Genomic DNA, 27,766 nt, shown 5'->3' on the forward strand with positions numbered 1-27,766 from the left:
TAGGTTTGTATTTTAAGATGCTGAACTTTGGGAAATGACTGATTTAGTTTTAAGGATGTTTACTCACTAAATCTTCAGTTTTGATCAGAGGTTTCACAGTTTTACCTAGTGCTGTGGAATTCAGAGTATTACTTGCAAAACTATCCTTTCTTTCATTCATTCAAAAGAGAAAATAAGATTCTAACCCTTAAAAGACTGGAAGAACTCATGATTTAAAAAGCTATCTTGTATGTGAGGGTGGAGGGATATCTGACCTATGAATTTAAGAATATTTTTTAATATTACTTTTGGTAGAAGCATTAAAAAAGGGACAATCAAAACAAAAATTTCTTAGTGATGATTAAAAATCAAGACACTAAGGGTGAAAGGAAGCTGCTGAAGTTAATGCTGTAATCAAATTGCCTTCATTTGCTCCTTCATTTCATGAGGATAGAAGAGTGGATCACAGCAGAGTGTTTAATCCTTTTCCATGCCTCACAATGAACTAAGAAGGTGGTCCATGCTTAAAATAGGTAGACAATCATCAGACCACTAAGGCAGACGATTGTAGCTTCATTCACACTGGTGCTCCATGGATGCCAAGAGTCTGCAGGATCGAGGCCAGTATTTATAACTCCATCGTTATAATGAGCATAGCTCTTTTTCAGTTCTTGATTCTTAACAGGTGCTCTCCCCCTGCCCAGTGTTCTGCAGAGTGTGAAAGCAATTGAAGGTATTATGGTTAGAAACTAAATACATCATGAAGATTAACTTGATAAATGATCAATTCTGGCCTCATGCTTGAAATTTAAGTCAATTGTCTGGATGAAATGTGTAAATCCCTGTATAACAGACATTTATCTCTCTCCAGACTTTTCAGTGCTCTGTACAAGATGAAAGCCAGCAAGTAGACAATCTTTTCTGGAGGTGATGCTGTATTTTTTTTTGTTCCATTAGGAATAATTTCCTGGGATGTGGTGCCCAGCTGTGTGCCTGCAATGTATACCAAAAATAAGGGACACAGGCACTTTGGAGTTTCCACTGGTGATGTTCTGAATAGCCTAAGGTCTGAGAGATATCCCAGGTAGAAAATGGAATCTTGCTTTCCAAGCATTCTTCCCAGTGTCCAGCAGGTCACACCCCTGTTCTTGGGGCTTGCCCCTGACAAGAGTGATGGGAGTACTTGTTCTCCCTAATAGCCTTCAGGCATTGTGCTGCATACGCTTTAGTGGGAATATTTTTTTTTTTCTCTTACATCTTTCCCTTCCTTTTGCTTCTGATCCTAGCTTCTCCCCTTCTTTTACCTTTTCTGGATGGATTGTACATTTTCAAAGCTTAACATTTACTTATTTTCTTGTTTTTCCCTAAGTGGCCCAGCTGAAGTGTTACAGGCAGGTCATCAAACAGCTTTAAAAAGGGAATTGTCAGGAACTCACATATGTTTGAAGTATATATTTTTGCACAGTAATTTTCAAGGGTTATCAGAGGAAAACATGAGTTGCTTTGACAGTGGTCCCATCACAAGCTCTTACCTTCAGGAATTCAACCTCCTACTTTTACAGCCTATTCATAGTCCCTTTGGAAATTTTAAACACAGCATGTTAGGATGTTGGTTAACAGCAAATAAAGCTGTGTGCTGACCTGCCCATGTGCTAATAATAAGTCATGAGTCTGTTTTTTAAGAAACTCTGTCACGAATGGTGGTTGAAAAAATAAATGAATGACTGAATTCTTACAGATAAGACCATCCAGATGGAACTGCTGGGGGATAGGTTAATGAGTTGGCTCTGCAGCCTTGACAGTCTTCTTTCAAAAAAAGGGGCACATGTTGTTCAGACAAGCCCATGGCCTCTGTTTTCCAAAGGTGAAATTTACCATGGAGTGAAGGGCCAGCAAAAGGTCTCTGCCTTGATCTCTCATGCGATTGGAAGGACAGATAAGGTTTGTGCCAGCGAACTTCGTTTTTAGGGAGTAAACTATCTCTTTTGGTGAGTTTCTGAAAAGTAATCAAGCATAGGCTTGAACGTTTTGTACACTCCAGGTCCTTAAGAATTTGCAAAGAGTTATGCATTTATAGGTTAGATAGGGAAATACATTATTATCTTGCTTATACCCTCATATGAGTTGCATAAAGACTGCCTATGTGGGAAACATGCCATCGTTATTTGCAAGAATTGGATGACTTTAATTCTTGACTTTGTTTTTTGTTATATCACTAGAGTAATTAGTTCCACTTTCCCATAATACTAATCAGTTCAGCATATTCTGAAAGGACTTTTTGTATTGCAGAAATTACTTCCATTTGCATGCAATTCTGGATTTGCTTAATATAAGAAATTATGGTTTTGGCTGGTAGATACCCTAGATATTGGGTATCTTTTCTGGGGGGGGTGGGGGTGGGAGATGGCTGAAGGGTAATACCAGTAGAAAAAGCAGCAATATACAGCTATTATCTCTGTTGCAACAGCATTTCAGTTTCTGGGTGTACGTGGTGACTCTGTTCCTTTGTTTCTTGGACAAAAACGTAGCATTGATAGCAACAACTAAACTCCTTGGTCTTCTGAGTTACTTCCTCTTCTGGCTGACGGACAATTTGCAGAGTTAGTTCCATGATTTCTAGTGTCTCAAGAGTGCATTAGAGTTTCACAGCAGGAGATTTGTAAAAGGGAAAGGAATGGTGTACAGGGAATTAAAAGGTCTGTAAAACTAGAGGCTCGCTCTCCTGTGAGGAGTGATCTTGTCTAAATCAATAAATGTCCACGGTCTGTGTTTTTCAGCTGTGATTGTTAGGATTGTGTGTTCAGTCAGTGCGTGCTGAGCAGAGCCGATATTGGCTTAATAACACCAAAAAATGTATTTACAGCTATTTGCCCAAATTCTGAATAACTGCTCCTTTTGTTCTCTGTCCTTTGCTATTCCCAAACCATAATGCAAACAGATTTTGGCTCTGAGTCCAGTGAAGTATTTCTAAGCATGCTTAACTCCAGGCGCATGACTACTCCAGTTAACATTTGTAAGACTTTCTGCAGGCTTAAAGGTAAGCACGCACTTAAATGGTTTGCTAACTTGGAGTCTCATTTTTCCTGAGTATTTAGAAGAACAATATTTTTAATGACTGTGCCATATACAAGAAAATACGTTCTTGAATAAAGATCATTACCACCTGTCATTCATTTTCCATTATTCTGTATTCTGTATATGTTTCTGCTGAGCTGCTTGTTTTGAATCAAAAACTGTAGTAAAGGGGCGTCGATGAAAAGCTGCACTGTGATATAACAAGTAGTCAAAACCAATGACTGGGCAAAAAAGTCTTAGAAGTCCAAGATTTTTTTTGCAGAAATACTGTGTAAACATATGAGGGGAAAAAAAAAGGAAATATTGCTAAAGAGTACGAAAGCAGGAATGAAGTGTATATGTGTATATTTTTACTGCAAAAGGGTATCTTTTTTACTGCAGCTTAACTGGTGCTTGCTAAGTCTTACCCTGTGAGGTCCTACAGACATTACAGATTTCTACCACATGGCAGCTAAGCAGGCTTAACTCTCACACTCGGTAGTGACTAACTTTGCCTACTCCAATCTCTTAGAAAAACTGTAGTGCTCAGCTTTTGTTAAGTGGGATAGCTAACATTTAATTTATAAAGTTATGCAATTACCACAGCAACTACCAGAGTAGTACTGACAGTGAAGGAGAAACCTCTTTTATTTTATAATTATTACGTAGGTTCTAGTTCCAGGGTAGCAGTTAGAGAAATGAAATCCAGAGGTATTAGGCAAAAATAGGATCACAGTTGAATTCTTAAAAGTTAGAACATGAAAATGAAAATGAACTAGCTTGTTATGAGGAGGACATGTTGTTTATGAGCTGTTCGCTTACATTTTGTGATGTTCCATCTGCCTGTGGAAATCCTTTGCCATCCCTCATAGACTAAAATATCATTCTGAAGATAGAGGCAGGATTCAAGCAGTTACAGTCTCCCCAGATATCTTCTGATGAGGTGTCAGCTTCCTTTTGGCAGAGTCTGAAGGATAGATAAGGGACTGTGGTTATAGGCACAAAGGGCTTTTATGACAAGGTGAGAAAGAGAAAGTTTCAGATTAGCAGGAATTTGTATCTTTATTGTGCTTTTAACTTCAGTTTCAAATCTTAAAACAGATTTTTGCTGATACATGAACTCACTGAACTAATGTCCTCTAGCATTTTAATTTCTTCACTCTGACTCTCTCACTTCAAAGCCTGCTCCAAGTCTAGAGAAAAGTCTGCAATCCACTTGATTTGGCTACAGAAATGTGGGTTTCTTGTATGTGGTCACAAAACAGGGGGAGCTCTTGAAATACATCAGTGAAGAATAAAAAAGACTACTGTATATTTTGAAAGATCCATTGTATTTGTACCTGGGTAAAGAATACTCTTTACTGTTAAAGTAAGGACTACTAATTTTTGAGGAAAGAAATAGAAGAAGCCTCAGAGGTAGACTAACTGAAAATAAAATTAAGTACATCAGTAAAACAAATTTAAAAATATAGGCAGGATGTATTTCTTTCTTTCCCCTAACTGTCTCCTATAGTTGTCTTATCCTCTGTTTTTATTCATGTCTTTGGATTTGCAAATCTCTTTCACAAATTCATTTTTTGGAGCTTTAAAATTGTGACCTGTTAAAGTTCACTCTAAGCCTGAGGGATATATCACATTCCATAAAATCGTTAATACTATCCATCAGATCAGATGGAATTTTAATAAGTGCAGTAGTATCTCACCACTTAGGAAAATGCCCAGCATTTTGTATGGCCATCCTTTGAGATAAAAGTCAGTGGTGTGTGAATTCAATTATTTCACATGCATAAAACTTTCCAAATCATTCTCGAGTTCACACGTTTTAGGTATATCTGTTACGTTACTTCAGGGAGTGTCAACTGTACTTTGACTTTGTGGAAAATGAGATCAAAAAGAAGCAAGATTTGGTTCATTGGAAAAGGACAGTTAGAGGGAGTGTAGCTGGTGAAAACTCAGGAGGTTTTAAATTCTCTACATGGTTGAAATAATCCATGTACACTGAGAAAATGGTGTTATTTCTACCACTGCAGTATATAGAAACTGCACAGCAGAAATCAGCAAAGAATATTAAGACCCCAGATTTTGGCCTGAACATTTTTCAGAAGTGATAAGTAACTCAGGTCACTGTTATCTTTACTAGAAACTGGATATGTCCAAATGTAGCACCTGATTCAGGTTATAAGCCAGGTACAAATATTATTCTTGTGGTGGTCCATCAGATTTATCAGTCTATTCTCATTTGCAGTGGGACTCTCTGTCCAGCAACCATAATTTGGCCTTTGGTGCTTTGGGACAACTTCCACAACAAGGCAAGTAGTGGCCAATACCGAACGTACCTGAGCTTGGGTTCTGGATATGTGTGTCAGTCAACAGACCCATCTTCATCAGAATCTGCAAAGGTAGATCAGTGGTCTAATGCTGAAAACAGCCACTTCTCTTTGTGGCTCAGGGTAACTGGTAGGTACTCAAATGTTTTTCAAAGTAGAACATTTAAAATCATAAAAATAGATGCAGTGCCTAACCCTAGGGGCTTACTTCAAAAGTCCTGGTAGTCCATATTTGGGCAAAGCAAATGTCAACATCTTTGCAGTTTTTATGGTGTGAAGGCTCCTGGATAGGCATATGACTATTTTCTGTTTACTCAAAAGCAATTTGTTTATGTCTGCTGTATTTAACTGTATAATATCATTTGATGGCAGATGAGTATATAAACAATCCTAGGCTGGTCTATAACAGCAGCATCTATCAAGATTCTGGCCCTGTCTGCTCACTGGTGCTCTCTGAATTTCTTACTTTTCCTTTTCTGTGTACTGCATGAAGTCTCTCCTCTTTTCGTATCTGTACAAGGAGATTTATTTGGCAATAAAAATGTCCACTTAAATTGAAAGTTCAGTTATTTACTATATAGAAGTGAATAACCTTCAATAAATCAGTCTTTCTTTCTCCCTCCTATTATTATTTATTGTTTACATTATTGTAACAGACATATCTCCTGTAAAGCCTTTCAGCTTTAATCCACCAAAGCAAGGAAAACATGATGTTGAAGTACAACTAATGCCAAGGAGCAGCAGACCCTCTGAATTTTATTTCCCACTGATGGACGAAGGGCTGCTCTGTGTGATGTCATGTATTGGAGAAAAGCAATTTTCACTTGCTTTTTGAGGCAAGAATTATTGTCTCTTTTTATGAGTTCTGAGGGCCTAGAAGAGAAAGACAAGGGTCTTTGAGAGGGATGTGTGGATGCCGCCACAGAGGGAATGGCAGAAAGTAGACAGAATTCTGCAGTAAAAATGCTAGATAAACCTCATAGACAGTAGGAATAGCTTGTGTAAAAACTCAGATGCCCATCTATAACCCTAGACACCTATGTGTTTTAAAAACATGAAGTGTCTTCTGGAAGGAAGATTTAGGTCCTTGGTCACAGCTGAATACCCTGTACCTTGGAGTGCTCTATTGTAGTGCAGGGATGATGAATTCTGTGAACTCAGTAAGGATTTGTTTCTCCGAGGTAGACCATAGATTACATTCATTTTGTATGATTTCTGATTTGTATATTGGAGGTGGTAACTGTGCACCAATACAGACATTTATGATGTGATTAAAGGGTATTCTTATTTAACCCTGTTAATGCTTTGTGTCACTTCATCCTTTCTGTAGATGTTTCACCTCTTTGTCTACACTTAATTTACTGCTTGTATTTCTGAAAATCATTCAAGTGCACCAGTGACTGAAAGAGCCTGACTAAATGTTTTCTAAAGAAAAGCAGGACAAGCCTGTAAAATAGTTCGCAAAATGTACTTATCAGCGTGTGCTGTGGTATTGTATGTACTCTGTGTCACATGTGGCAAGAATCCCTGGTCTGTCACTGCAGCTCTTCCTTATGCTGAAATTGTTTTCAACCCCAATGTTATTTGTGCCTTTATTTTTGGCAGCAGGGTTAGCATGATGTTTAAATTTTGAAAGTCAGGGAATGAGAGAGATACAGAACTGCTTAGAGAAGGGGTCAGAAAGGACAGGCTAGCTGGAAGCAGTCGGGACTGCTTGTGGGGCAGAGGAAGGTAAAATCCTACATGGAGCCCAGATGTCCCTCCCCCACACTTTCATCTCACCCACCCTATAAGCTTCGTGTCAAAGCCGACTTCTTCCTGTTGGAGACGACTGAATGCGATTCCTTTCAGAGGCTGTCAGCGCTTCTCCTGTAACTGCCCTGTAGAGATGCTGTTGAGTGACACGAAACACTTTTTCTCCTGACAGGATTAGCGAGCCATCTCTCCACACTGCCCAGCTTCCCCCTCTGCCTCCACCAGCTCTCTCTATGTGGCCCAAAAGGTATGCTTGTGTCTTGGATAACAAAATAGCATTGCACCACTTCTCCTGTGTTTGCTACTGACAGAGGAACTCTGTTGTTAAGAGAAAACTTTCACTCTTCACACAGCTCCATTTTTGGAACAAGAACAGGAATTGTTAGTCTATGTCCATTTCTTTTATGCCTCTCCATTTATGTCTGTGGAAGCATAGGGATTGTCCAGTATTATGCCCAGTCTGCAGTCCTGCCAGATGCGTTCCTGGTCTGTCCCCAGTCTTCTCATCAGGTGTTCTGCAGGAAGGAAAAGATGACAGTGGTGGTTTGCCTGTCCCAGCGGAAATGCCATGACTAATCTCTGATAATTGAAAACTTCCCTCTTTCTGGGAAGATGTATGATAAAACCTTGCTAATGGAACTTCCAGAATGAGAATTTTTATCCTGGGTATTCATTTTGACTCCTCAAGTAACAGTGTAAGATAGGGAGCTGTTTTTTAGGCACTCTAGTGGGTAATCAGTCTAGCAAGTTTCTGGGGGGAATCAAGAAATAGGTACTAACTTGCCTCTCCCGAGTTGATGCCTGGTTATCCTGTCTGTTTCTTCATTGTCCCCCTGATGAGTTTGTCTATATTGGGGTACTCAAGCAGATCTTCTCTTTCATTTGACTGCTTCCCCTTCATCAAAAAGTTGCTGTGTCTTTTTTTGAATAACTGTGCTTAATTAACTTATGCTAATTAAGCATGCCATCCAGATCTTCAAAAACCAGTTAGTCTTCCCTTGAATTTAAATGTATACTTTTCTTATTGTGAAAATATACATGCAAATGTGTATGAAAAAATAAATTTGTTATATGATTACATATAATAAAGAAGAAAAAAGAGCACAATTTTTTTTTCATTCCATATGTTAGTATATATTCATCTAAGTAGATATTCAAATTATTCATTCAGATTGCAGCAAGCATGTGTATTGAGATCAATGTTGGTCTGCTTATGGGCTGAATCTGGCTCTGCAAATTTGCAATATAATGTTACTACATTACAATATGCTGTCATGTTCAAACCTTCGAATTTATTAAGCAGGATGTAATGTGCCAGATCTTTCCAAATTTCTCAGTGTCTTAATACTGGATGTTGGCAGTCTTATCATTAACACAGCAAGCCAAATGACCCTTGCACTAGACTTTCCAAGCAGATGTCAATGCAAGAAACTAATCTCAATTTATCTTAAATTATTGTACTTTCAGATGGTTATTCAATCTGTGAAGTATGGGACGATCCATACTCGCATTATCCCAAGGGAAGCTCTTTGAAAGAACTGTGACCTCTTTGCACTTGAAGGTTAGAGGAAAGCATTTTCTTCCAACTCTTTACAATTCCATTTCCATATGTTGCCAACTGTACTAATCCTTTTGCCAAGGAAAAACAGCCCTTTCTGTCCTATTCCACCTTTAATTTGTCTTGTTCATGTTTATTTCTGGAGAAGAGGATTTATTCTCTAAAGCACTCTTTTCTTGCAAGTATTATGGTCTTAGCATGACCTGGCCTTTTTGGAAACACCGTAATTTGAAAAGAGGCACTTGGATGCTGTGGTGATGAGCAGGCTTAAAAACATTTAGGTAGATTAAAAAGATTGAGTTGCTGAGTTTTGTGGCTTCTATTTAGATTTTTTGTTTCATTTAACCTGTAGTGTCAACAGAGCCAAAACTCTGAAAGGCACACCAGATAAAAAAGCCAGTTGGGAAATGACCTGAAACTGTTGTGGGCACCACACTTTGAAAACGAGTCTTTTTATTGTCTGCAAAGCAGTGGTTGCAGACAACTATAGTTGTGTTATTATTAGCTGGTGAAATGCTGAGGACATATACTGAATAGTGGCATTTCATGTACAACTAAAAAATCCAAGAAAACTCATTTCAGACTTGAAGTTTTGGTTTTCCAATGGCAGGAATTTTTCTTTACCTGATTTTGAAACCAAAGAAAAACTGTGTCACAGGGCCTGACTTTTCATCAGATACTTGAAATCAATTATGAGGCATGCTGAAGAGACTTCATGTGCTTTATAGAATCCTCATTATTTTCCTGACACAAGCTTCCTGTATTGCCTAACCAGCATCACTAAGAAAGACAAAATGGTTGTCTGCTATGCAACAATTAGGCCATAAAGAGAAAAGAAAAAAAGAATGAGAAAGGCAAAGGCACTATAAAACTACAAAGAAAACCTCATATACAGTGACCTATCTTAATCTTTACTATCAAGGCACAAAGTATGTGTTTCTTAATGTCCAAATCTAGCTAAATTTAATCTATACGCTGTCTACCATATTCCCTCTAGGGAATGCAGTGCCAAACGAGCACACAGTGTTCTCACATTAAAATCTCCCATCAGCGTTGCTGTGGGTTGTGGGGGATATGAAGTCAGGCAGTCTCCTTGCTGCTCTAGCCTGAAAAAGAGGCCAAAGTTCAACAGTTTCATTAATTCATTCAGGAAGAGAGGAAAGTAAAAACAAACCGTGCATTTTCATTGGTCGTCCATGTTTCATTGATTGTCCAGACATCCAACTCACTTTCTTTTTCCCATTTCCCCCTTTTCCTCTTCTAGAAATCAAGGGGTTATAGAATTTTAATGTCAGCAATGAAGATACTTAAACGAATCATTCCATCATTGTCAACTTTTTGCTTCAAACTTCTTTTGCTTCATTACTTTATCAGTCTGATAGTAATTTTTAAGCATAAGGTCTTTATTTGATTATGGTTCTTTACCAGTGAAATTTTACTTATTTTCTTTTCCTACTAGTTACTGAACAAAGGCTGTGTTTCAAGAATGCTGGCTGGTTTGCAGAGCCCTGGCTGTATGAGATAGCTCCTTCTCCCTCTAAAAATGCAACCTCACGTTGCATAGAGCCATTAAACTGTTGGGAAATCTGAGAAACCCTGTGGTCGCAGGAGATGCAATCCTACATTGACTGCAAAACTCCCTGCCAGATGAAATAAAAATAGCTATTAATTTCACCATGTTACAAGCTAAGAGCGCATACAGGAGCCAAGCTCAAAAGCCATCCCTTTGTACAGGCTTTCCCCCAAATGTAAATGCAGTCATGCTGTCAAATAAAAACAGAGGCAACAATATTTATACAAGACACTGCTGTTGCACTTGTAAAATCTGAAAAAAAAATGCTTCATCTGCGGCTGATGTGTACCAGTTTGAGAATCCCACTGGAAACTCAGAGATCATATTCACTGTGCTAACACATATTTCACCCTTACAAATGTACCAAAGTTACAGCACCAAGACCAAAGAAATGAAAGAAGGTCCAGAAGTATGGAGGAAAGCAATAGATTACCTTGGTTAACTTGGTAGTTCAGGAGTTCATGAGAAGTTTGTGACTGCTGTTCTTTGTTTTTCTTCTGCAGAGCAATTTCCCCTGTCCTCTTCCGCCTCTTTCATGTTATTTATTTTCTGGTAACGCTGACCCTCTGCATCAAAAAAGAGTTTCCTCCTCAAAGAGGGACTCCTCTATGTGAAAAGATTTTTCTTGAATATGAGTTCACATTTTGTAAATATATTTTCTTGCTGGTTTTTCTGTCTTGTGCATAAAACTTTATTTTAGACTTTAGGTAAATTCTTTAAAAGTGCATTACTTGGAAACCTACATTCCCTGGTTTTCATTAAGATCTGAATTAGTCTTTTAAGTCAGATTTGAAAATAAAGCTGAGGCTCATAAGTCACTTAGGTACTCTTCAGACTTTCAGGGTAAATCCTGATAGCAATTGTTTCCCTGTGTGTTGTTTACAGTGATAGTCTAATGTTTAGCCAATGCTTGGCTGTGGAACAACAGAGAGTTGTAAGATGACCAAGCTCATTTCCTGAGTTGCATCTTTTTGTTTTCATAAGAAGACTTTATTTAACATTTCATTTAACAAGCCTTGTGGACTATCTCTTGATTAGATTCTGCCTTTCTTGCCGCTTGCATGAGCTGAGAAATGTAACCTTAAAGCCAGAGCCAATATAAATATTTTTTCATAGAGTGATGTAACAACCAGCTTTCTGTTTCGTGAAATTTAGACTTACTAGAAACTCTAATACTTTCCTCCATTTTTGGTCTGTCCTGAAAAATCATTTCAGTTGGTCGCTTATAAAAGTGAAGAAGCATTGTAGGAAACTGCTGCAGAGTCACTGTGAGGAAAAAAAATAGTTACATTTTCAGAAGGAAGATTGTGGTATCAGTGTTCTTAGCATTAAATTAAAAAGTGGCATAGGATAACCTGTGTGCACCTCATTTACCTCTGTGTAAAGTGAGAGTCCCCTTGTATTATTTGTTCACTCTTTCGTATATTCAGTGCTAGGAAGACAAGTTATAAAAGTCTTCATCTAGTTTGCCTTGCAGTCAAAATCAGCTATAATTTTCCTCCCTGAGTAGTTCCTGAATTTAATTGTTGATTTGTAGGACTAACTTTGTAGGCCTGTAGTCTGCTCTTAGGTTTCATAGTGGAAACCTGGTTTGACTTCAGCTGAGTGAGGTTACTCTGCAAAAGTGTTGTGTGGAGACCAGCAGCTAGTCCAGAAGCAAAGTGTCATGGTAGGTATTTCTGGAGAGTATGAATAAGAAATTGTGGATGATGGTAGCATCTAGGCCAAGAGGAAATGGAAATTTGTGCTAAAGGCATAGTTTTGGGGAAGAGACCAGCTGAGATCGTCGAGACTAACGATTGTCACCATGGGATATGCCCCTGAGAGGTTCAGCCAAAGGACTTGAATGTTGGAAGTTTTTCAGATTTTTTCTTCCCCCCCCCCCCAATGTAAGATTAATTTATAGTGTTTGGGCAGGGGGGAAGTTGGGGGATGGGGTCAAGTTGATGGCAAGCTGCCAAAATCTGCTTAACTTCTTTATCAAAAGAAAAATAAACTTTAATCTGCTTTTCTGATGTCTTTGAGTGTGAAAATGGGTGTGTTGCAAAATGAAGGCAAAAGCTGCTCTGCAGCAATGAATTTCAAATTCTTAAAGTTTATGGGACATTATTAAACCTGTAGTTATGGTGGTATGTTAACTATTGCCAAGTTTTACTAGATTTACTTGAGTTCACTTAAAAAAAAAAGAAACATCTCAGAGAATTACTGCTGCTCTTAGTTTCCAATGGTCAGTGTTCAATTGCTGCTTGGATTTCTCTGCTGATTGTTTTGATTTGCTGCTCAAAGGCCAACACGTAATTCGCTCAGTCTGTTCCTGAGTCTGATTATGATTTTTATAGTGCCATCTCCCAGTCTCAGTCTTTATAGGTTTTTTGGATAGGTGCAGGGCCATTGCAGCTTGGTTTTCTATTGTGAACTTTCAGTGAGATGTGCCAGGTCTGCAAGATGGTATTATTTTTTTCCCCTTCTGTCTCATTGTTGTGAAACTACACCTATTCAAGGATGCCAAAGCTCCCCAGATATTCTAATTTACTCTTTGGTATCCCAATTAATATGGTGTTAATAAGTTCTCCAGTTATTGAATTTGCCTGGCTCTTCTGTCCATTGTCATAAAACTATTCTTATAAGACCCCGTTAAATAAGATCCTATTTTTAGTCACTTTAGGTTTGCCAGACTTTAACTGTTAGGTTTAAATTTTGTCAGGTGTCTGCATCAAGCAGAGTGTGTTTCCTTGGACGAAAAATACAACACCATATTCTAGCATTTTTCAGAGTAATGCAAAGGAAAAAATACTCCATTTCATTTATATTTTAACTTCTAAGTATTGAAAAGATAAAAAAAGTATTTGTAGCCACATGCTTTCAATCAGATACCAGAAGCCAGAGGTTTGAGTATTTGGCCCAGAAATATGTTTTTTGATGTATCTACCCTAAAGAATCTTACCTTATTTGATGAAACTACCACCTTTTTAAGAAATCTGAATTTAAAATGTTTTTGGAAATATTTTAGTTTATAAAGTCTGATTTACACAAAGCATTGACATTTCCTGGGTGTTGAAAATTTCAGTTTTGCTCAGCTTTTACCAAGGTGATTTCTTCTTTAATTCTATATGGTAAAATGCTTTCAGATATCGTATTTTGGAACTACTAGTGCTAAGAAGCTAACTCCCAATTCTGATATCTGGAAGATTTTAAGTAAGGATGGTAAAAAAGAAAAAAAAAGTCCTTTTTCATATGAAGACACTTTCTCTTCATTCATGGTTAAATACTCATAGTGGTTATGGCAGATTTTGGTGGTGAAGGATGCCTACAGACAGGCAGTTGAAGGTCCTGTCATGTAACAAGTACACTGGAAAAGGCTGAATTAAAACACTGGAAAGGGGCAGATAAGGATTTTCCTAAATGTTAAGTTTGCCATGGGTAAAGAAGCTTTGACTTGGGGAATTTTACTTATATTAATTTATTGGCAATTAAACTTTTAATTACTAATTCAATTATTGAGCTCCACCAATGGGCTTTAGTTTTGAGGTGCTCATAGTTGTGTTGGAATCAGCAGGACCTTGTGGTGACCAGCCCTGGACCACCTCCACACAGAGTCCCTGCATTCCTTGGATACCCACACCCAGCCATTTAGGTCCAGCGGAAATTTAGGAACATTTCCTAACTTAGAGTGTAGGTGAGCATACCCTGAAATCTGAGTCTTGGAGAAGGCATTTAGATTTGGTACATTGGGTATGGAGCTGAATCTTGTGTTTTGCTATTCCACGGAATTTTGCTTTACTGGATTTTCAATGCTTTTCTGCAAAAGCTACAATTAAAGTTTTGAAGAGGAAAAGAGATGTCAAATAGATTTTCCAATATTTTCGGGTTCTTGGATTGAAAAGCCACTGCAGCTAATTTATCCCTCTAAACATTAGGCACTGCTATTGAAAACATGCGGAGAAAAATAGGATAGAAGTGTCCAATAAAAGCATGAGTTTAATGGAAGATTTAAGAATACAGGACTGGCAGAAACAAGGCTGAATATTATAATGTTTTCATCCTACAACATTTTTATGTTGATTTTTAAATACAGTTCTGATGAAAATAGTATCCTGGCTTATAGTTGAGCTGCAGTCAGCTCCCTTTGTGCAAAACACTAACGGATATGAATGAGTTATGCCAGTAAGAAATAAAGATAGAATATGTTATTTAAAAGCCATGTTTGTCAGATAAAAGGAGGAATAAGTTATTATGTACCTTTGGAAAAAATACATTAAAAATACAGTGAAGAGAAAAGCACTGGGTGAAGAAATATAGTTAAAAGAGCACATCTGTTTCAAATTCTTGTTTGGGGCAAAAGATCCTCACATATGTTTTTATTTTAAATTTGCATGTGTGTTGTTATCCTTGTGTAAACTATTAGGTAAATAAATGTATTGAGAACCCATTTTTCAGTGAAGTTCAGTTAGGAATATTTGTACACACTGTGCAAGAGATAATTTGAAAGCTAATTGAAGCTTTGTGAGGAACCAATTGCCCGCAGGTCCCTTAATTTAAAATACCCGCCTTTTGTGTACTAGTATCGACCAAAGGCATTTATTTATTTTGAAAATGAAATAATTTTCCCCTTTAGTTTGCATTTTTGACATGCCTTACTAGACTACAGCATAACACAGAACCTTGTCACAGTTATAGCTGTAGCAAGAACTGAACTGCAGAGGAAAACTTGTTTAGTTTTGGTTAATGAGAAACACGTATTCAGCCATGATTGGTTTAGATAGTGATTTTAGATACACTCTTGTAAAGTTAATAAGTTTTCTACTGAATAGATAGGGGGATCTCATGCTAATAAACCTAGCAGTTTGGACATAAGGAGGAGAAATTTCGGTGCCATTGAAATTTTTGGTAAAAACTCCATCAGTTTCCTTCAGTGGAACTTGTGTTTTATCTCACAGCCCTTGTACGAGTCTCCCAGTCTCAGTCTGCACTTTTGCAAAGACTTGTGGTGAAAAAGTATTCACTTTACATTGCAAGGTCCCTGACATTAGAAAAAATAGTTGCATGAGCAGAAGATCCTGTTCTGCTTTTGTCATCAAATTTAAGTGCCTAAATTAGGAGCCTTGACCCTTTCCAAGGTCAGCGAAGAGAAAGGGTGCAGTGATCCTGGTGGGATCTGATTCATCCTCTGGATGTGACTCAGGAGGGAGCCCCCTTGCACTATGCACAGGTGGGAGAAGCCTGGCTGTGGAGCTGCCCATTACTTCTACACTTCCCTGGAGAGCACAAGGTCCTTGGGTGGTCCAGGGAGCATTGATAAGCTCTGTTGCAGGCACTATGAAGAACAGTTGCTGGAATATCACAAAATAGAAGTCAAGGTGGAACTTTTGGATTTACTCCCCAGGTAGATGGGCAATAAGAGCTCACCTTCTGATGTTGATTGGGAGAGCACACAGGTGAGAAAGAATTTTTACTGTTTTGCACAAGCTAGAAACACGTTGGGTATTGGTCTTGGAATGAAAATAACTTTAAGGACTGATTATGCTCTCTTCTTCACTGCAGAAAAGTTAATGATTCAATATTGTTACCTCTGCCACTTTATTGGTCCAAGAAATAGCCATAAAAAGTAGCAATAGAGTCATTAGAGAACTCTATTAAAGCCATCACTGTGCCTCTAACTACTGCAAGTAAAGAAAAAGGCTTCTGGGCCAAAGTTTTCTGTCCAAGATTTTTGCTCTCTGTAGAGACGAAGGAGACTAAAAAAGAAATCCCTGTCTGTAGTTCTTGCCAAATAGGCATGGCTTCAGTGTTTGGAGAGTCCCTCTTGGGAGATCAGGAATGGTTCAATGTAGAGATATTTACAGAGACTTAAAACTTATAATGAAACAGTTATCTTTGCTCTCTCTCCTCTTTCTAAATCATATGAAGTCAGGTGGTGTGTTCTCACAGTAGTATTAGTAACTGTCAAGTCAGATATTAAGCAAAAAAAATATTCCTGACTTGGGTAACAGAGCTGAGGATGAAAAATGTCGGTTGAGAAGTGATTTTTGCGTTGTCTCCAATAGTAAGGTGTTGCTTTTGCAAATCATTCTCTACAAGATGATCTGGTGCCAAGTCTCATTAATTTCAGCAGAAGCTTCGTGAGAGTCTGGGGATCCTGCCTTTCAGAGCAATTTATGTGACTGAGGCTGAGATGTAGAAAGAGCTTTGTGTGTTGGAGGGCAAGGTGGGGAGCTGCTGGCAGGGGAAACTAAGGAGGGAGGGAGCTAGGGGGAACTAGAAGGGTAGTAATGCCATTACAATCAGAAGAGTTTTCTTGAGTTAAAATCCAGCTGAAATACATTCTCTGTTCTACTTATAAAAATACAGGCCTAATAATCCTGGATTGCCAGGGATCAATCCGGTCTCCACTGAGAGCACTGAAGTCTGTTGGTTGGTTTTACAAGCCTGGGGTTTCAGTCCCTGTCAGATCATTCACATACGTATATTTCTGACTTGCACAAGGTTGCCAGAGCACTGCAGGGTTGGTTTATACCCTCCCTTATTTTAATGCTAAAATGGAAACATTTTGAAACCCAACTTGGGAAAAGTGAAATTTTGAAAGAAAACACAGAAGTCTCTGTTAAATACTCTGGAGCTCATGTTGCATTATAAAATTCTCCAAAGCTATCTTGATAAATGTGGGAGATTGAGGATACATCACCCTATCTGTTTTTAGACTTTCCTCTCCTCTAGCCATTAAAAAATTGCTGCTGTGGTAATCATTGCAACTGATGCTCTTAGGAGTAGAAACTCAGTTTGTCATACTGAGGTATAAGGTGAGGATACATACAGAGGATACATACAGAGGAAAAAGGTGAGAATATACACTGAAGCACACACTTTCCCTTTTCTCTGTGTATTTTCTTGTACAGGACAATTTTTTCTCGGGTTTTTGTTTGTTTTGTTAGTTTTCTTTTTTTTTCTTACCCTGTTTAAGACCCTCAGTTAAAAAGTTGGTATGCTTACTTTTGGGACTTGTTTGCTAACCTCCTCCCCAGCCCAGTCCTGTGTTCTCTTTCACAGAGGTCAGCACCACCCATGAACCAGAGAAGGTTTCACGAGTCGCTGAGATATGTGCTGCTGAAAAACCTGTCTTTGGGGTAAGTTTCTCCTTTCACCCTCTTTTAATAAAAGTTTTGCTGATGTGATGAAGTCTGAGCACTTGTCATTATTAATAATTAAAAAATAGTATCTACAAGTTCCTGAAAATAGGAATATATGTGATTTTTGTGCATTCAGAGTTAATACCTAATCTACTTGTGCTGTACGAAGCATAATATAAATTTGTTTCAAATAACTTTATTGCCTTCAGAGACTTCTATCCTTTCCCCCTGGCCCCCAGTCTCTAAACACTTTTAACCTCCCTTTTCTAAATTTTATTCTATGCTCCATATGTATGAGATCTTACTTTGAACACTTATTGTTAATTTTTATGAGTGGTGTAAAAGAGAAGCATGGAATCCAGGTCAGTTGGACTGAATCCATGGGAAAATGCCCCTAAAAATTAATTTATGATGGATGAGATTGATGCTGAAAAGGCTGACTTAATTTGTTTCATTATGTTTGAAAAATGAATCTGAAGGCTTGACAGCACCAAATTGAGGTGGGTACAGTAAAGCCAATTTCTTGGCAATCTTCACTCATAGCTTTGTCCACGCATCTCTTTAATAACTAATATGCTGATCTTTGGCAGCTCATGAACAAAATCCTGAATTAATTTTGCACCCAGGGGAGAGTACAAATCATCAGAGTGATGCTGTTGATGGTGTTTATTTTCCAGAAACTTCAGTGGTGTAAAGAGGTGGTTCTGAAAAATAGACTGGTGAAGGGAGGAGCAGGAGAAATAAGGTAGTCAGAGTAAGAAAAGAGGGTATTTCTTACCACTGTGTTCAAGTAAGAATGGAGATGGAGTGTTGAAGACTGGGTACAGCTTAACCTGTGGAAAGCACAAGTCCTTAGCAGGGATTTGTACTTCTGCATACATCATAACTGTTTTTGCTTAGTGAGCAATGGTCTGCTGGTAACAAAAAGATGTCAGCAAGTTAACTTCTCTTTGGAAACAGAATCATCTCAAAGCTTCTGAGATGACATGATTTCTCTTGTTTGCCTCCATTGAATCAGATTAAATACAGAACATATATTTTTTTAACTTTAATGTCAGAATAGCTCTCAAATATGTTATTGTGAGAACTTGTGTCATGAACAGAAATATTAAGTGCTGCCCCTTCTCATTCGACTAATGAAGGGAATGATTAATGAATTGAGAGTCCAAGAGTTCACACATAATTTCCTTCTATTTGAATTTGAAAATACTGGGTTACAAAAATGTTAAGAATTCCCATTTGCAGAAGAAAGATAACTATTAGAACAGAGCTTCTACCTCAAGCTTACTGCAGTGTTTTTCTTTAACATTTCTTCTTTTGTTGCAGGAAAATGTAGAGATTCTGAAAATATTTTTCAGTTTTAAACAAAGGGAGCTGTGTTTCTGGGTTAGTCAATGGTGGTGCTGTCTGTGCCTTCATATGTGATATTGACACTCTGGATCTATCACAAGAAAAGCTGAGGGTTTTGCATTTGATTAATAATGACAGGAATCTACCTCTGACACTATGAATCTATCACTAGGAAAGCTGAGGGTTTGGCATCTGATTAATAGTGATGGGAATCTACCTTCTTTGTCATCAAATTTCATTTTGGGGAAAATTAAATTTTCTTTTAAAAGAATACATTTAAGCCCATTTATAGATCAAGCCAAATTTGAGAAGTAAAGGCAAGAGTAACTGCTAGCACCTTGTAGTACATCAGATAGCAGGGCTGTAAGCTGCTGTTACCTGTGCAAATGGTGTTTCCATATGCAAAAATGGAGAAGCCTATGGCCACTTAGGTGTTTACAAGCACACAATGTGTGCATGTTTATGGCTGTGCACAGGCACACGGACTTTGGCTGTGGAAATGTTGTCAATAAAGTGCAAAACCATAGATGTATACATAAGCACATTCTCTGCTTATTAGCAACCTGCTATAAACCCCTGTTGACATAGCTATTGGTTGTGCGTAATCATCGTGCGCATTTTTAACTATCACATTAAGATTCCCAGTTTCTTGTAAAATCGGTCACTACAGTATTTTCTTTTTTTTATTAATACCTGTGTGTATGAGGTGTCTGACAGAGTTATTATCCACTTTGGTGATGAAAAACTCCTGCTGAGGTCGGGGAGAACAGGATTGCAAAGACCAGCACGATGTCTGTCTTATAAAGCGCTCATTCTTCTGACTGACCATCTGTGTGTGAAAAAGGACTGCTCTTACGCAGCAGTAGTTTTGTTGAGTTTGGCCTTGATTTCTTTTTTCCAGATTCTGCCTAGCAAAAAGGGAGGGAGAGAAGGAAAAAAACAAATTTCATTGGGGAATGGAGGAGGTGGGGGTGGAGGGAAGGAGGGTTGAAAGCTTAAAAAATGAGTGACTGGTAGAAGAGTACAGTAAAGTCAGTGAATAATTTTACTGTCCTGGTCTAGCAGCTTGGGAATGTGCCATGTTAAACAATAACATCTTCCAAGTGAGAAAGACAGAGAGGGAGGGGAAGGTTGGGGTGAAGTGAAGGGAGGGGACTGGAGGTGAGAGAGGGATTGGATCCTTGAGTACAGTCACTGCCAGTCCTTGGATCAGCTACTTTTTCTTTTTTTTTTTTTTTTTTTCATTAAATATTTGACACTGAGTCAATTCCCAGGATATAAAAATCTGTACTAGTCTGTTACCATTGCTTGACAAATAACATTACAGGTAGGCTGCTGTCTTTAGGTTTTATCCAAATAAATTAAATTGTTATTGCTTCTTTGGAGCCTTATGGACCTCACTTCTCTAAAATCATTGTACTGCACTGAAGCGATCCAGAGGCATGGCTCCAGCAAAGATGTAGGGCTGCCATGCAACTTGGCCTAAGTCTTTTTTCGTTGCTTTCCATTTGCCTACTGAAAATGTTATCCAGAGGCTTTTGAAGGCTTCACAGACATATCCATGTTTTCCAATTGCCTTGTAGGCTTTGTCATTGAGACACCTGCTGCCAGTTTGCTCTTAGCCAGGACTGCAGTGCACCTCTGGGATTTTAGCACAGAAGGTATCTTGGTCAGCATGCTGTGCTGCTAGGAAAAATTAAGGTACCTATGCATATACTGCACAGTTACTGGGTGCCTTGCAAAGAAGCGTGCTGCTTCGGAAAGCTTTGGGTAAGCCCAACAGAGCATTTCCTGCTCTGTTCCAGGCTGTTTTCTATAGCTGGTTAGCAGCAGTGCTGTGCTGCAGGAGTATTGATTTCAGGTGTGCCACGCAGAATAGAGGGGGCTTTCAGGGCATGGTGGCCCAGAACAAAGGGACTGTCAGTTTGCTGAGGGAGAAGACTTCTTGTCCTGACAGAGATGGTGTATAAGCTTGGGCAGTGGCCACCCTCAGCCTGGGTTTGGGCTTGCATGAATGCAATTTTTGTGGTGTCTTGCAGATGGCCCAGCATCAACGCCTCAGGACAGCGACCCTGAGCTGCTGCCGGAGCTGTGGTGGATTCGTGCTTAAGCCTTTCATCAGTGGCTGAACAGATCCCATGAAACACATTTCTCTGGAAGGGTGCAGCAAACATGAGGTTCAGCTGCCTGATTGACTGGTAGGTTTTTCAGGAGGGTGTGAAATTGTAGCAGGCTCTAGGTTTGTTGTGCAGGAGGAGAGACAGGATGAAAAACCTGAGAACACCTGTGGGATATTGGATAATTTCAGGCATTTAAGACAATGGTGGTAGGAGGCAAGCCTCTGATAAACACTGAACTGGTCTGAAAAAAACCCCAAAAACCAAATGCAAATCAAAAAGCCAACCAAGGAAAACACAATATATATAGGAAGCTGAGCTTCTTATATCAGATTCTTTCTTATAGAGCTAATATGTATCATAGCATTGATGGAGACACAACAAGGAGGTAAGAAGAGAAACGTTGCCTTACTAACTCAGAAGCCATGTCGGTTAAGAGGTGTTTCATGCTTTTGGGAGGATGGATGTGGCAAGCCTCCAAGAAATGGGTGAAAACCATGTAGAAAACACTTCCCCAATTAGCTAGAACATCACAATGATGTAGAAGGAGGAATGGCAATCACAGGAGGGTGGAGGTTACCGACAAAAATCTGTTCCATGTTATTCAAATTATTCCTGAACTAAAAACGTGAATAAGCGGTAAGAGGACAAGATTTGTGAATGGCAAAAAACTATTCAGGAAAATCTAAATTCAAATCAACTCTGGAGAATTGCAGATGCTATTAAGATGTTGAATGACTGAATCTCTTCTCAGGTTATTTCCTTAATTCAGGTTATATCTTAATAAAGGAAGAGTGGCAAGACTAGTATAAAACTAGTATAAATTATATATATGCCGTTACTAGGAGGACATAGCCATTTCCCCCTGGGGGGGACACACACCTCAGGTGTCATTATGGCTATCTCTGAGAATATCACCTCAAAATGATGGCAGAGTAATCTAGAATGCTAGGAGTTGGTAGGAAGGGAATGGAAATCATACAGATCAAGAGCATCCTGCCACAGATCATTCACACCTGATCTTTTATGTGAAACTCTGGAAACACTGTATTTTAAAAATTCTAAGGATTTTAAGAAAAAACAAAGACATGGATCATAAGGATGATGTGGAATGACTTCTACATGACAAAGATCTTGATGGACTGCCTAGGCTAGGAAAGAGTGACTGTGAGGGAAAGATGATTGTTGTCTTTAAAAGCCATAAGTGTGAATGAAAAAGGATAGAGAAGGTAAATAAAGGACTAAACAAGAACTATGAACACTCAAATTCTCAGATAGCTGATTTTAAACAAGCAAAAGGAATTGCAATGAAGTTGTGGATAGGCAGGTTCAGAAAGTGATTAGGCAAATTAGAAGAGGATAGGTTTATGAGTACCTAGTAAACATGATAGTGCAGGTGCAAACTCTCAGTTCGGGAAGTCTCTAAGCTGGTACCTTCCTGGGAGCTGGATGGATACAGCAGGGAAAGAATTACTCTGTATATACCCCTTTTCTTATAGCAGTTGTTACACTGGACTATGTACACCTTTGGCTCAGTCTGATAGTGCTACACTATGAATTATGTTTTTTCCCCACTTAGTAGCATGAGAAATGACTTCTTGTCGGTCTGGTACAAATGGCACAACACATCACAGAGTGAATGGAGAGGGTGTTTTGTGATGAGGTGGTCTCTGCACAGCACATGAGGAGAACCATGCTTGTGGCAAGGGTACCCACATTCCTCTCTGGCTTTACAAGTGGAGGGGATGATGGAAAGTGCTACAAAGCAACATGCTCTTCATTTTATACAGATCATATGTCCTAAGTGATTGAAAACACATTTTTACAACAGAGAGAATGAATGGCCACAGTTAATTTGGTAGATGGGAATCTGCTCTGGGAAAGTGAACAACAGCTGATCAGAGGGTCATGTTCTTGCTGATAGTGTGGCTGCTGATGTTTTTTCCATATCGGTGTTAAAGAGGGAAACCAGCAGCTCATATGCCAATGGAAGGGCTATCTGTTACGAGTGTCAGCACTTTGTAAACTACTTCACTATACTCCCTGTCTCTTCTCTTTACCTCTTAGCCTCTGCTTTAATAAATATTTTAGATGGAGAGATATTCTCCACATGACCCAAATGTGCTGTGTAGATGTACTGTAAATGTGTAGAAGAACAGAGCCTCCTTTTACCACCTGCTCTGGGTTCCACTTGTGAAAATCTGATGGTAGAATGAGCAGAACAAACTGAGGGAAGTCATGTGAAACAGTAAATATGCTCCAATTCAGTCATAAAAGCTGATATTAAAAAAATGTTAGTCAAAACACTTGATAAATCTGTGTGGGTAGATGCTGATTTTTAGAATGCAACTTAAATGAGTTGTGCTGCAGTTCTGCAATATTTAGTTCATGTTGTGTTTTTTTTTTTTCCTTTTTTTTTTTTTTTCCATTTCTGATTTTTGTCCAAAACTAGAAGTGCAGGAAATCCCTCAAGAAATGCATTTCTGGAGATTTCCAGCTTACTTTGGGGCTCTAGAGATTCAGATAGTTTGGGTAAACCTGTGAACTTTTGGATGTTTATCTGAACTGAACCTGAACTCTAAATCTTCTAGGGTTCACCCAGCTAAGTCACAGGGAGGAAGGCCTATAATGATAATTTTAATGTTATTTTCTCATTCATCCATGGGTATGACCCTCCCAGCCTCCTGAGAATTTCTTTGTGCTGCATGAAACAAAGAGAAAGCTAAATAGTGTGTATTACATATGCACAATTAAACATTGTACGCACCATTACAGTTTCAGCTGCTATATATCCTAGTTGCTGATCTTCGCAGTAGGATTTAGTTAGAAAACAGATGGCTGTTTCCAGCCTGGCACCCCTCTAATGACATCTTTCATGCTACATGAAGACAACTTAGAGAAAATGTACCAGAGACAAAATTACTAAATTATAGTAGGTAAAGCAATAAAAAGAAAAAAGAGCTCTTAAAAAACACATACGTGAATGTGTAGTGTTCATTCTGTCAAGCTTTAAGAAGTGACTATAATCACTTTTTCCTTGTCTGACTGTGTAATCATAGCATCTGAGTTCTTGATGTTTATCTATGGAGACCTCTGGGAAACAGGGGAGCAGTTTATTATCTCTATTCTGTAGAAAAGAATTTTCTATGATACCAAAGATAACATCATACCTTTCCTGATGTCAAAGGCAAAGAACTAGCTGATTTTTCTTGCTGTGAAATTTTCCTAGTAGAAGTTAATGTAAGAAATCCACAACAGAGTGAGGAATGGAGTCATGATTTCCTTCTACTTTGTCAAACTATCCACACATTCCCCATCATCCACAACAATTATCACTAGATCAAATTTGTACTCCTGTATTATGTGTAAGGAAGCCATGATATGTTCCCTGAGGGTTCTCTGGTTTGAAAACACACAGAAGTGCTACACTGGCCTAACTCTCATGTCTTTTGTTCTTTTGAGACTGTATCAGGAATCAGAGTGCTCTTGCACACATTGACACACAGGTGTGGTGAAAACATAGTGTATATAGTATTACAGTGCCCTTCCAGATGCAAGAAAATGAATTGCTAGAAAAGAATGTGACTAAATTTCCGTACGTGTACCAGCAGATAAGAGTTTTGGTCACAAGTCTGGAGAAGCAGTGCGCTTTGTTCTAAAGCTTACTTCCCAAATGCCTTCCCAAGTTGTACTTCTAATGCTTATGAAATCATTGTGACTGTATTACCACATCAGCAATCATTTATGGCTTTGGAGCTGCCTGTCACTCTAGGGGATATTCGGAAGAGCTCATTTGATTTTCAAAGGAATTTGGAAACCATCGGCGCTCTGTGTGAGCTCCCGGGTTTTCCACAGAACTTGGCATTCAGCAAGGCTATGCTGCTCTCATCAGCTTTTCTCCATGGGAGCAGCTGCACGTTTAGACCTCTTCAAAACTTTAAGGACTGCTGTTAGATCCTTTAGGCATATGAAATGTCTGCTGCAAAGTTCAGACTAGGCTTGATTTTTGACAGGACTCTCAAACAAATTACAGTTACTTTATACTTTTGAACAGGAACTGTGTGGGATTCAATAATTTTGTGGGATTTGCAGATTTTTGAAATTTGGCTAGCTTTCTGTTTTCTTCTGAGTGTGGATCCATGCAGACACGAAGTTCACAAATATAAAGCTCCGAAAGCTGTAGCTTAAGGAATGATTTTCACCAGTCTTTGCAAATGGAGTTTCCCAGCCTGGCATACTTATTGCACACTGTATTTCACATTACACTCAGTCTTTCTAAAATATCACTTCCTGAAGAGTAGGCTTGAATCAAAACACTCTCTAAGCTTATTCAGCTTCTAGAAATATCCTACTGGAAAAGTTTGTGTTTCTTCTCCTATTGAAGCCAATGCACTGGGACAATGAGGGGGAGAAAGGTATTAATGAACAAATCCTCCAGAGGCAACAGCTTAGAAATGTCCATGCCAGTAGGATGCAGGAATACCTCCTAGATGTACTTAACTTCGTGTGTGCAACTATGTTTGCATAGCAGATCAAAGAAGATTATCTTCTATACACAAAGTCCCAGGAGATCTGAACCAGGGGAATTATACTTACTTGAAGGATACAACAAGGCGAATTTTTTTATGATCAAAGATTGCTTTGGGGCTTTTCCCACAGAACAAACTCTTAGCCTTAACTTGAGATGTAGATATAAAATTGATTCAAATGTTCACAGTCTGGAACCTTTCTAGTTTATCTAAATATGCATTGTTCCTCTACTTTTGTCTTAGTATTGATATTTATTTTGTCATCCAAAGAATGGTTATGATTTTCTTTTGAAACCAAAGTATTGGATGAAATTGGATTATTTGCAAAAAATACTTAGAGTGGTGAGACTTGCAATGTCTTTTACTCTAAAAAAGGTTTTACAGAGAAGTACACTGAAAGCAGGTCACAATCAGCAGTAAGATTCTAGCGCTGATGTAGATTCATCTTGGAGAGATAAAATGGGATTATCAGTGGAAATTAAAACATTCAAAGGAGTGAAGCATAAGAATAAGCAGTCTATTTCACATGCCCTCAAAAAGGGAATCCTTCAACTGGGGCTTCAAATAAGGAAACATTTCCACTAGAGGTGCAATTAGGAGAAATAATTAGGTTGGTTGAACTCTGGGTGAGTTGAGCCCCAACCTCATTGTGATTCAGGTCTGATTCTGCCCTGACCAGAACACATACTCTTTGTGGAGACCAGATTCATCCCTTTCTGAGTCCCAGTGCCACAAGTTGAAGCACTAGCTCTTAATAATGTCAAACAGTGAGGCAGCTAAGATCTCGGGCCTGATGGGGATCTATGCAGCATGGTTTGGACCCCCTTTATACCTAGGGCACTGTAGTGTGCTATGACACTTTTGATTTCCCTTGTTGCACTTATTTATTTGTGAGTCATACAATTCTATCAGCTCACAGTCCAGTTTCTTCTCTTCTGATGAAGTCTGAGAATGGTGATTAATGTCTTATGTTTTGTTGTGCCATGAGTTGCCATGGAAATGAGCTTGAGATTGCAAATCTAATAAGTATTCCTCTAAAGAAGAGCAGGAAGTGATGACACTTGTAGGCAAGAAGCTTTATGTGAAAGTCTGTTGCCTGAGATCAGTATGGGTCAGCCTGACTGTCCTGGTAGTGCCTATTTTGTGTTTTAGCACATCAGGAGATCGTACTGCAGCTTCCTCTGATGAGGAGTAAGTCGTTACGTAAGTATGGATTTTAGAGCCTCATTTTCTATATGCTTTTTAAAATACTGGGCATGAAATTCTTGTTGCCTACTGGATGAAAGTTTTTTAGTTGCAAAAAAGGGAAGAAAATATGACCAAAAGCAAAAAAAAAATGTAGCAAAAATTCAAGAATGGCTAAGAAAAATACCAAGGCCCTCCATTCTAGCCCAGGATGCAGTGCTCTGTAGTGAATGTACCGAGGATATGTGTAGTATCAGAGCAATGTTACACGATGCCTCCATTGTTAAACTGTCAAAACAGCTGTTAATCTGCAGTGTAGGGACTTCCCGGGGCAGGCATTGTGTCTTGACCTTTGTGTTTTATAGTCAGTGGTCCTTACTTCCTTCACCTCTAATATGCTTCAAAATCATACAGGATTTTGCAGGCTGAAAGAAACACAAAGTTATTAGAAGGGGTGGTGCAATCTCTGAACAGCTACTATTATTGTTTCCTAGTCAGTGATACTGCCAAGTGTGTAGGAAGCTGAATTCTTCCTGTACAAGCACTTTTCATAATTTGTACCTTAATTTTTACTATACTGGGTAAAATCACTTCCTTTCCTGGCTTTTTTTCTCTTTGTGCATGTGAAAAGGCTGCAAAATTCTAAGGATAATGCAGCTGCTCAGTGCTATCCTTTTTCAGAACTACGGTGCGTGCAGCACGCAGGATTGTGCTGGGAATTTCTCCCCTCGTGCTCGAGCCCTGCCTACGATTTATAGGAGAAGGATGGAAGGACTGACATTTGGAACACAGCGATGCCTATTGCTTATTTCCCAGTAGAACTTTCAACTTAAAAGCTTGAGATGCTTTTCTTTATTAAATGGAGTGAATATTTCAGTGTTTTCAACTCCAAGCCCATCAGCATATCTCCATATTCTGTCGAGGGGCCCAGCTGCCAGTTCTCTGGGGAAGTGCTGTTAGCGGTGGTGCTAATCCAGCCTGGTGGTCTGAGGAGAGGAGAGGAGCCAGACATTTGTGCTCAGGCTCCGCTTTTCTCTCTTGTGTTCGGGGACAGTCACTGAAAGCAAACCTTTAAAAAAAGACTCTGCTTTGTGATAAACACAGTGGGCACTGCAGAGCCAGGACTTGTCCCCCCTTGGTTTTGAAAATGTTATCGGCTGCCTTTGAACCTCTGCTTCTTCAGCTGGCAGCTCTTAATGAGGCTATATTGTGCTG

The sequence above is a fragment of the Pseudopipra pipra genome, chromosome 3 (genome assembly GCF_036250125.1).
Source record: "Pseudopipra pipra isolate bDixPip1 chromosome 3, bDixPip1.hap1, whole genome shotgun sequence".
NCBI lineage: Eukaryota > Metazoa > Chordata > Aves > Passeriformes > Pipridae > Pseudopipra > Pseudopipra pipra.